The sequence below is a fragment of the Camellia sinensis genome, chromosome 8, assembly GCF_055761805.1.
Source record: "Camellia sinensis isolate YWXY chromosome 8, ASM5576180v1, whole genome shotgun sequence".
NCBI classification, from domain to species: domain Eukaryota; kingdom Viridiplantae; phylum Streptophyta; class Magnoliopsida; order Ericales; family Theaceae; genus Camellia; species Camellia sinensis.
Window position 1 is genome coordinate 11,892,681 of NC_138968.1, and position 11,027 is coordinate 11,903,707.

Genomic DNA, 11,027 nt, shown 5'->3' on the forward strand with positions numbered 1-11,027 from the left:
AGACCTGATGATCAATCCATCGCCTTCCCAGATTTACATCTTGCAGTGACTCTCCACAAATTAAATCAGTATGTGGAAGCCGAGAAACTAGCCCGGAAGTTTGGTGCATCTGTGAAAAGGCATTTGGAAAAGAATCTCTTCCAGTTGGTAAGCTTGTGTTGCCTTTTGCTTTACAGTGGAACTAGCATATCAACTGTCCTAGCCACAAATTGTGTTTATAATTATTTATATATGTGAATTGTAATTTTTAAATTTTTTTTTTTGAATATCTTTTTTTTTTCTTTTTTTTATATTATATTAAAGTTTAACATTTTGATAATAATCATATATGTTAGACTTTTCAAGGAATTAAATGTCGTTTTTTATTGTATTATATTAAAGTTTAATATTTTGATAATAATCATATGTGTTGAATTTTTCAAGAAATTTTTTTTATGCTTGTCCTTAATGCATTAAAGTGTTATTATGAGGGATAATAATCATATATATTGGGACTTTTCAAGGAATTCATGTGTTGGATTTCAAATAATTTTTTTTATGCTTGTTCTTAATATATTAAAGTGTTATTATGAGGGTAAGATTTGGAGATTGGGAGAAGTTAATAAATGTTAAGGTTTTTTTTTTTTTTAAATAAAAAAATCAAGAAATTTAGATTAAGAGATTGGAGCTCCCACAAGACTTGGGGTTAAAAACTCCCTTTTGCTTAATATATATTACTAGCCTATCATCCGCGCTATGCACAGGATAATTATAGATATTTATATTTGTTTTAAAATTTTTTAATATATAAATTATGTTTTTAAAGATTTTTTACAAAAATAATTTAATTATCACTAACTATAGTGTGAGAAAAGTTAAAAAAGGTACTGCAGTAATTATACACAGATTGTATCTATAATTATTTGTATGAGGAGATTTTAAATGTTAATCAGGAGATTTTGACCAAATCAATAAATGCAGGCATGTGGATTGAAAAAAGTTAATAAATGCTGATCAGGAGATTTTGACCAAATCAATAAATGTTGAGTTTTTTTTTAATAAAAAATTTAGAAAATTCATATTGGGATATTTAAGCTCCCACAGGCCTTGGGGTTAAAAATCTCATTTTCCTTAAAAATCTCATTAAGTGTTTATGTTTATCTAATTTCAATCATATTAAAAAATTAAATTATAAACAAAAGGAGATAACTTCAATCATACAAATCACATTTTTTTAATGCTATCTAACTATAATCACATTTTTCTAATAATAAAAAAATAATTCAAAAAAAGGACTATTAAAATAGTAAATAAAAAGATTATTTAGTAGCATTGAACAAACGACAATCACATTTTTCTTTTTGTGAGTATTTATATTTATCTAACTTCAATCATATTAAAAAAATCAAATTATAAACAAAAAGAGATAACTTCAATCATACAAATTACAATTTTTTTAATGCTATCTAACTACAACAATATTTTTCTCATAATAAAAAAATAATAATTGAAAAAAAAGAACCATTAAAATAGTAAATAAAAATATTATTTATAGCCATTAAACAAACTACAATCACATTTTTTTTTTGTAAGTTAACTTCAATCATATTAAAAAATAAAATTATAAACAAAAGGAAATAATTTCAATCATACAAATCACAATTTTTTTAATGATATCTAATCATCATCAATAATTAAAAAAAATCAATCACAAATAAAGTCAATTGATAATTAAAAAACACAATAATTTATTTTTCAAAAAACATAGTGAGTTAAAAAGATCAATTATAATTTTTTTGGGGTCAAAATACAATCTAATCATCATCAATAATTGGTACATTATGTGACCTTAATTAGTACAATCCATTTTTGTTTTTCAAAAAATACAGTGAGTTAAAAATCAAATCACAAATTAAGTGAATTGATAGTTAAAAAAACACAATAATTTTTTTTCAAAAAACACAATGTGTTAAAAAAATCAATTACAAATTTTTTTTTCAAAATACAATCTAATCATTATCAATAATTGATATTTTAAAAATCAAATCAGAAAAAAATCAAATCAAATCATAAATATTTTTATGCTATCTAACTACAATCATATTTTTTTCATAAATAATTGTAAAGAAAAACCATTAAAACAGTAAATAAAAGATTAAATCATATTATAAAAAAAATTATTGAACAAATTACAATTACATCACATTTTTTTTCATAATAAAATAAATAAATAAATAAATAAAGAACCATTGACTAACTACAATCACATTAAAAAAAAAAGAACCATTGAACTAACTACAATCATTTTTTTTTCGTGAGTGTTTATGTTTATCTAACTTCAATCATATTAAAAATAAAATTGAAATAGTAAATAAAAAGATTAAATAACATTAAAAAAAAATCATTGAACTAACTACAACAATCATATTAAAAAAAAAGAGCTATTGAACAAACTAAAATCACATTTTTTTCTTTGTGAGTGTTTATGTTTATTTAACTTCAATCATATTAAAAATAAAATTAAAATTGTAAATAAAAAGATTAAATAACATTAAAAAAAAATCATTGAACTAACTATAACAATCATATTAAAAAAAAGAATCATTGAACAAACTACAATCACATCACATTTTTCACATAATAAAATAAATAAATAGAAAAAAAGAACTATTAAACTAACTACAATCACATTTAAAAAAAAAAGAATTATTCAACTAATTATAATCACATTTTTCTCTTTGTGATGGTTTATATTTATCTAACTTCAAACATAATAAAAAATCAAATTATAATTTTTTATCTGCTAGAAAAATCACAAATATTTTTATGCGCTATCTAACTACAATATTAAAACAGTAAACAAAAGGAAAAGTCAAGAAGGAGAAAACAAAAAGAAGACTTACTGTTTGCATACGTGGTCACTGAAGCTGAAAGTGTAGAAGTGAGAAGTCAAAAAGGAGACGCATTGTTTGCAATAGGTATGTGAAAAGTTTAAAAGAGTGTGTGTGTTAGAGAAGTTAAAAAGATTTGGAAGAATTTAATAAGTACTAAGTTTTTTTAAAAAAAAAATAAAAAAAATAAAGAAATTAAGGTTCAGATATTGGAACTCTCACAAAACTTGTAGGTTAGAGATAGATATAAATAAATATATAGATATAGATATAGATATTTATATTTGTTTTAAATTTTTTTTAATATACAAATTATTTGTTTTGAAAAAAGTACTGCAGTAATTATGACAGAAGTCAAAAAGTCTTGTGGGTTGAGAGAAATTAATAAATGCTGAGATTAATTTTTTTTTAAAAAACAAAAAATTAGAAAATTAAGATTAACATATTAAAACTCTCACAAGTATTGGGGGTTAAAAATCTCCTTTTATTTAATATATAGTATATATATATATATATAGACAGATTTGCTAACAGTCCAACGCATTGACTGTTTTGTGGTTGAGGTCTAAGCTTGAATCTGTGTTATAATGACACAAACACAACACTTGTTGGATAACTTCAAACATATGGTTAGAAGAATAATTTTTGATATATTTCTCTTTTTACATTTATATTTTGTATTAAAAACTTTAAAATACCATAACTCTAACTATAAAACAGTTTTTTAAATAAAATTTATATTTTTAAATTCGTCTTTTCGAGATCTTTAAAATAATATCCACGTTAACTATGAAATTTTGAAAGAAACAATAGGCTTGTCGTAAAAAGACTTGGAAGAATTTAATAAGTGTTAAGTTTTTTTTTTAAAAAAAAAATCAAAAAATTAAGAAATTAAGGTTCATATTGGAACTCCTACAAAACTTATGAGTTAGAGATAGATATAAATAAATAGATAAATATAGATATTTATATTTGTTTAAAAAAAAATTTAATATATAAATTATTTGTTTTCGAAAAGGTACTGCAGTAATTATGAGAGAAGTCAAAAAGTCTTGTTAGTTGAGAGAAGTTAATAAATGCTGAGGTTAATTTTTTTTTTTTAAAAATAAAAAATTAGAAAATTAGGATTCATATATTAGAGCTCCCACAAAACTTATGGGTTAAAAATCTCATTTTACTTAATATATAGAGCCTATTTGGGAAGGGAGTTACGGGCTAAATTAGCCACTACAGGACGAAATTGGCTAAATTAGCCACTACAGGACAAAAAGGCTTCAGGATTGCATCTTACATACAAGTAGGCGTGAAATTACCAAATTACCCCTGGGTCTTTGTTCACACTATCCCGTTCTCGGGAAAAAAAAAAAAGAACATTTGCCACGTCATGTGTACAAAATCGTGAACTGAGCCACGTAAAAAAATAAAGGGCAAATTACATATACCCCCTGAGGTTTGAGAAATTACAAATTTCCCCCTGAATGTTATATTTGCATAACAAAGTAGGGGGTAATTTGTTATGAAATTTAAACCTTAGGGGGCAAATTGTTATGAAAATACAAACCTTAGGGGGCGGGATGTAATTTTTGAAACTTCAGGGGGGTATCTGTAATTTAGCCAAACCTCAAGGGAGGCATATGTAATTTGCCCAAAAATAAAGTTAAAAATTAATGTATACAACAAAAAATTTACCAAATTAATGTACCAAAAAAAATTTACGCGACAAATTAATTTACCAAAAAAATTAATTTAACAAAAAAAAAATACCAAAAATTTACCAAAAATCTTTTTTTACATTTGCCACGTAAAGAAAAAAAAGAACATTTACCAAATTAATATATACAATTTTTTTTTGACAAAACCGTAAATTAAAAAAAAAGAATGACAAAAATACGGCTCATCCAAAAAATAAAAAATAAATTTTAAAAACCAAAAATGAGCATTTGCCACTTAATTTACAAATACATAAAACACATGAAACCCCATTTTTGAAATATAAACACAAATTAATGTGTACAAAAAAATAAAATGACAAAAACGTAAATTAAAAAAAAAGAACGACCAAAATACGGCTCATCCAAACAAAAACAAAAATAAAAAACATAACAACAGAAATTAGCATTTACCACGTAATTTACAAAAAAATAAAACACACGAAAACCCATTTGTCAAATATAAAACCAAATTAATGTATACAAAAAAAAAAATAAAAAAACGTAAATTAAAAAAAAACGACAAAAATACGCCTCATTCAAAAAAAAAGAAAAAAAAAACTAAGACATAGTTAAAAATAAGGGAAAATTGGTCTAGGGTCCCTCTCCCACTTTTCATAATGGGAGAGATCCACAAAATTATTTTTTGATGTCTAAGGTCCCTAAACATATCACAGAGAAATTTGACCTTACCAAATCAAAACTCATCTCTCACTTTCTCTCTCTAAACTTCTCCATTCTCATACCTGTCCAGATCAACTCTTGTGTCCTCAGCTCTGACTTCATTCTCCAACCGATTGAACTCCACCTTCACCGGATCCGACCTTCAATGGCGTCGCCGAGCCGTCTGAGGAGCGGTGATCCAGAGGCGTTGATATTAGACACTGGTGGTGTTGTTGTTACATTGAATTTCTGTTTCAGTACTCAATCATCAACCCATTGGAGCAACCAAGAATCAGTTATTATCACTGTTTCAGAGAGAGAGAGAAAAAGAGTTTGGTTAGTTTAATCCAATGGCTACTCGTTACTGTGGGAAGAAGAAATCTGAGTGTGTTTTCAGGTTTTTCAATCCCGGTGTGCTTTCTATTTTGATTTTTTTAAAAGTGTGCACACAAACTGATTCTTATATATACATCCAACCTAGAGAAAATTCAAATTTCTCTGGGTTCAACGCAGAGAAAATTCAGCATCATCATACAAGCCTTGAGCCTTTGTATTTTCCCATCCTGCCATAAAACATCAATATCAGTTCCAGAGAAATTCAAAATTTCTTTGGAGATAAATTCAGAACTTCTCTGGATTTCTCTATTACTCTGTTCTCTCTCCCTCTCTCTAATTTTATAAACACACTTGTGTGCTTGTTTTTATGGAATTTGTTCTGGTATTGTCATAATCAATTTAGTGGGTATGTCAGTGAATGAGAGTGAGAGTGGAGGCAATGGTTCATGGTTGATAAATTCTGAAGTCGGAGACCAAACACATGCACAAGTGAAGGAGGTTAAAATAGGTTTTTTTTCTTTTTCTGTTTTTAAAAATTCTCCACCTTCTTAGTAGTAGAATTTCTCAAATTTCTCTGGATTCAACCCAGAGAAATTTGAATTTTCTCTGGATTCAAGCTTCCAAGAGTTTTTGGCAATGGAACTGAATTTTCTCTGGGTTGAGAATTTTCTCTGGATTCAACCCAGAGAAAATTCAAATTTCTCTGGGTTCAAGCTTCCAAGAGTGTTTGGCAATGGAACTGAATTTTCTCTGGGTTGAGAATTTTCTCTGGATTGAGAATTTCTCTGGTAATTTAGCTCACAAAACGTCTATTTCGATTATTTTTTTTCATTTGAACTGAATTTTAGGTCAAATATTCAAAGAAACTAAATGCAAATTCAAAGAAACTAAATGCAAATTCAATGTACACTCCCAACTCAGGCACAAAATAATTAACAAGTCAACTTGGTTGTTAACCACAACTTTACATTTTATTTTGGGCAGAGTACAAGAACAAGCAAAAGCATCAAACTGATAGTTTACAGAGAAACAAACTAAAGAAGAAGAAAGCTTGAGCAAGAAGTGTTGATCATGGCAGAAGGTGAAGACGAAGCTCCAGATATCAAGTCAACTCTTATGCTGATTGTTCTCATACTCATCATGGTGATTATGTGCATGCCACCTTCAAGGCAACGAGCTGTGTCCGTATACCGTTACTGTTGAGAGATTTATCTCTGCAACTCATGTTTTTCATTTTCTCGTTCTTTAGTTTCTAGAACTGTACACTTCATTTTAGCTAGAATGAGAGGTAAATTTTAGACAGAATTGAATTTTTCTGAATTGAATTTTCTCTGGTTTGGACCAGAGAATTTCTCTGGATTAAATTTTCTCTGATTGAATTTTTTCTGGTTGAATTTTCTCTGGATCGAATTTTCTCTGGGACTGAAATTTCTCTGGATTGATGTTGAGGGACCTTAGACATCATGAAAATAGTTGATGTCCTTTATACTATAAAATCATAATATCAGGGACCTTAAAAAAAATACCCCTAAAAATAAAAATCCAAGACAAAAAAAAAACATAGTTATAGTAAAAAAAAAAATTAAAAAGACAAAAACATAAATTCCCAAATAAAAATCAAAAAATTTAAGCACAATACCCCAAATCCAAACCCAAAATGAAAAAAAGTAACAGGGAAAAAAATTAAGCAAAATATGAAAAATCCAAGCGCAAAATAAAAAAATTTCAAACAAAAAAAAAATTAACGCAAAATCCGTCAAACTCAAAAAAAAAAAAAAACAAATAAAAAACTAAAAAATTTGGATTTGCAAAATTCGGGAGATCGAAACACAACATAAAAAAATTGTCAACGAAAAAACATAAAGCAAAAAATGCCAAAGCGAAACCCCCCCCCAAAAAAAAAAACAAAAAAAGGCAAAATCGAAACCCCAACATAAACAAATTAAAATAAAAAAGAAGAACCAAAATATGGCAAATTCAAACCCAAAATAAAAAAAAATAAAAAATAAACAAATTAAGCAAAAGTCGGCAGATCGACACCCAATATAAAAAAAAAAGAAAAAGAAAAAAAACACAAAAAAAAGCCAAATCCAAACCCCCAAAAAAAAAATAAAATAGCAAAATACGCGAAATCAAAAGATAACATAAAAAAATAACCAAAATATGCCAAATCCAAAAAAAAATAAATAAATAAATTTAAACAAAAATCCAAAATTGAAAAAAAAAATACCAAAAAAAAAAAAAAAAATTTCCCAACAAAAAGCCAAAATTGTAAAAAAAAAAAAAAAAAAAAAAAAACCGAAAATATGCCAAATCCAAACCCAAATAAAAAAATAAAAAAAAATGGAAAAGGGCAATTTCGTCATTTAACAAGATGACACCTCACCAAAAAGCTAAAAAGCCAAAAAAACCAAAAAGCCTTTCCCAAACCAGACTTTTTAACCCTAAGGGTTGGTTTGGGATGTCCTAAAAAAGTGCACTTTTTGACTTATTGGTGGGTTTGGGTTAGGTTTGGGTTGGGTTTGATGTGATGTGTTAGAGAGGTGATGTGATTTAAATAAGATGATGTGACTTAAATAAGATAGTGACTTTTTGACTTTTTGACTTATTTAGTACATGCCAAACTAGCCCTAAGTTAAAATAGCTAAAAAAGTCAAAAAGTCAAAAAAACTAACCCACTTCCCAAACGGAGGCATAGTATAGATGGTTTTGGGCGTTTTGTCTTTATGATCCTTTCTATTTGATATATGATTGTTGAAACTTGAAAGCCATTACTGCAATTCATAACTTGCACAGTTTTCAAACATGACCCTGACCCTGATGTTAACCTGATGAGATGACTTGAATCAAATGACCCACATGTTCAACAGCTGCAATTGAAGCTGATAAACTGGATGATACATACATATATTTTGAAAATGATAGGGTGAGGAAAAAAATTTAAGAAACATTAAAAAATTATTGAGATCGATATTTTATTTCTATTGCATCTAATATTAGAACATTCGACTGATGTTTACTATGCCTCCGTTTGAAAAGTGGGTTGGCTTTTTGGCTTTTTGATTTTTTTGGTTATTTTAGTCTGGGCTTAAAAGCTTGGTTTGGGAAGGGCTTTTTGACTTTTTGACTTTTTTGAGTTTTTTTGTAAGAGAAGAATGTAATGATTATGGGTTGGATGTGATGTTTTGTTTGTTATGGCTAAAATAGCCTATTTTGTTTTTTGTGACTAAAATAGTAAAAAAAAACTCAAACCATGGCTTCCCAAAGGAAGCCTATATGATGCCTTACATTCACATGTATATGTGAGTATGAATAAATAGATTCTGTGGAATTCGTGTAAATTATGTGGAAAACCTTGGCGCCTTTACAATTCACGTCTTATGTCCTCGTGATTGCTTGTACATTGATTGCCTTTTTTTTTAACGATAATGCTACGTAACTCAAATTTTGTGGCTCAAAAGTGGCTCAAATGGCCAAAACGACGTCGTTTTGAGTACAGAACAACATAAAAATGGTCAAAACGACGTCGTTTTGGCCATTTGAGCCACTTTTGAACCACAAAATTTAAGTTACGAGACATTTTCTTTTTTTTTAATTGAAAAGCAAAGGTTGTCAAATATCCATTGTCGAGTTTACGGGAAAATAATGTGATTAATTAAAATCAAAAACAGTTTTTACATGTCATGTTTACATTCAGAAAAAGAAAACAACAAATTACATGAAGCACTGTTGTCTTGAACAAAGAATGTAATATTTCTAGAAAAACTAGACGGAGCATTAAATTTGTCATGTATGTGATTTCAAATATACCATTTTTGCTGCAACTGATTGATTGATGGAACTCATCACATGCTCAATTTTAAACCTTTTTACGTATCCCAATTGATGAATTAAGCAAATGGGATACGTAATTCTAATGTGCCTATTTATTTATTTATGAGGAAATTACAAAAAAAAAAATTTAGAGTATGACTTTTATAACAAATTTAACTCTGAATTTTTAATTTTTTCAACTTGAACCTTGAACTTCCAAATTGGTTTCAATTTAGACTCTCCGTCAATCTCGGTTAACTTGGGTAAAAAGAAAAATTTTCTTGTACAGAAGGCACTCTAAGATTCGCTTTTTAAATTAATATTAATTATATATTTCAAATTAATCACACCACCATTTATCAATCATTCATTTAATTAGAACTACTCATCCTCAGCCTACCATGCACCTGAGCACATGGTATCAAAACCCCTACACCCTTTTCTCTCCCAAACCACCACTATCTTCCTCCATTCAACCGTCACACTGCCCTCTTCCCTTGCCTTTCCCATCACTCCCTTCCTTTGATTTCCCTTTCCCAATCCTCCAATTTTGACTCCAAGAAGAAATCTACTTGTCCCCATTGACGTCCACTGCTTCTGATTCGTTCCCATCGCCATTCTTCGATTCGTTGTCCTGCGACCATTACTACCTGTGATTTCTGCTTCATTTTCTCTCCCTCGCTTTACTCTCACTCTCTCATCTATTTTATTGGATTTGTGTGGTTTTCGATTTTGCAATTGTGTATTTTTTACTTTTTTGTTCACCTGCTATTTGTTGAGGATGGTGGGAGAGGCAATGGCTATGGGTAGAGCCAGTGGTGGATGGGCAAAACGAAGGGGCTTTGCGTTGCTTGGAGAAGAGGAAAAATGGGTAGCTGTAGCTGTGGTTGTGGCTGCGGGGTTAGGAAAAGAAAGGAGAACTGGTGGAAACCAGGGTGCGGTAGTTAAGTGAAGATGGAGGGAGATAAGGCGGTTGTGAGGTCGTGGAGAAGACGGTGGTGGATTGAGAAGGGAAAGGGTAACAATGTTTCGGGAAGTGGGGAAAGGGGATGGGTGACTCTGGTTGTGGGTTGGAGAAGGAAAGGGATGAGTGGCTACTCAAAATAAATAAAATAAAATAAAATAGAAATGATGAAACAAACTAGTTTTTATTTTTATTTTTATTTATTAAAGAGTGGAATACATAATTAATATAAGCTACAACAACATGGACAAAATACATGATGGAAGAATTTCAAACTAAACAAACAGGTAGAACAGATTAGTATCATGGACGACTAACAATTAACATATAAGAAATAAATTAAATCTTGAAACGAAGAACACAACAAAAGTAAGGGATGCAAATCGAGTCTTCTATCTAAACACAATTTTCTTAAAACAGATTTGTCATCTCACCGGTAATGCTACAGTTGAACCAGCTACTGTAGGTAAGGCTGCACAAAAATCAGAAGCATCCGACGAAACCGACCTATCCGAACTGAAAAATCAACCCATGGACGGTTTCTCTATAAACAACGGTTGGTGGTGGGTGTTTTTAGTGAAAAAATCAATTTTTTCGGACGGACCACGGTTTCATACACGTGGTAATCAAAAAGACCGATCCGACCGATAGTTATTATATTATATAATTTTA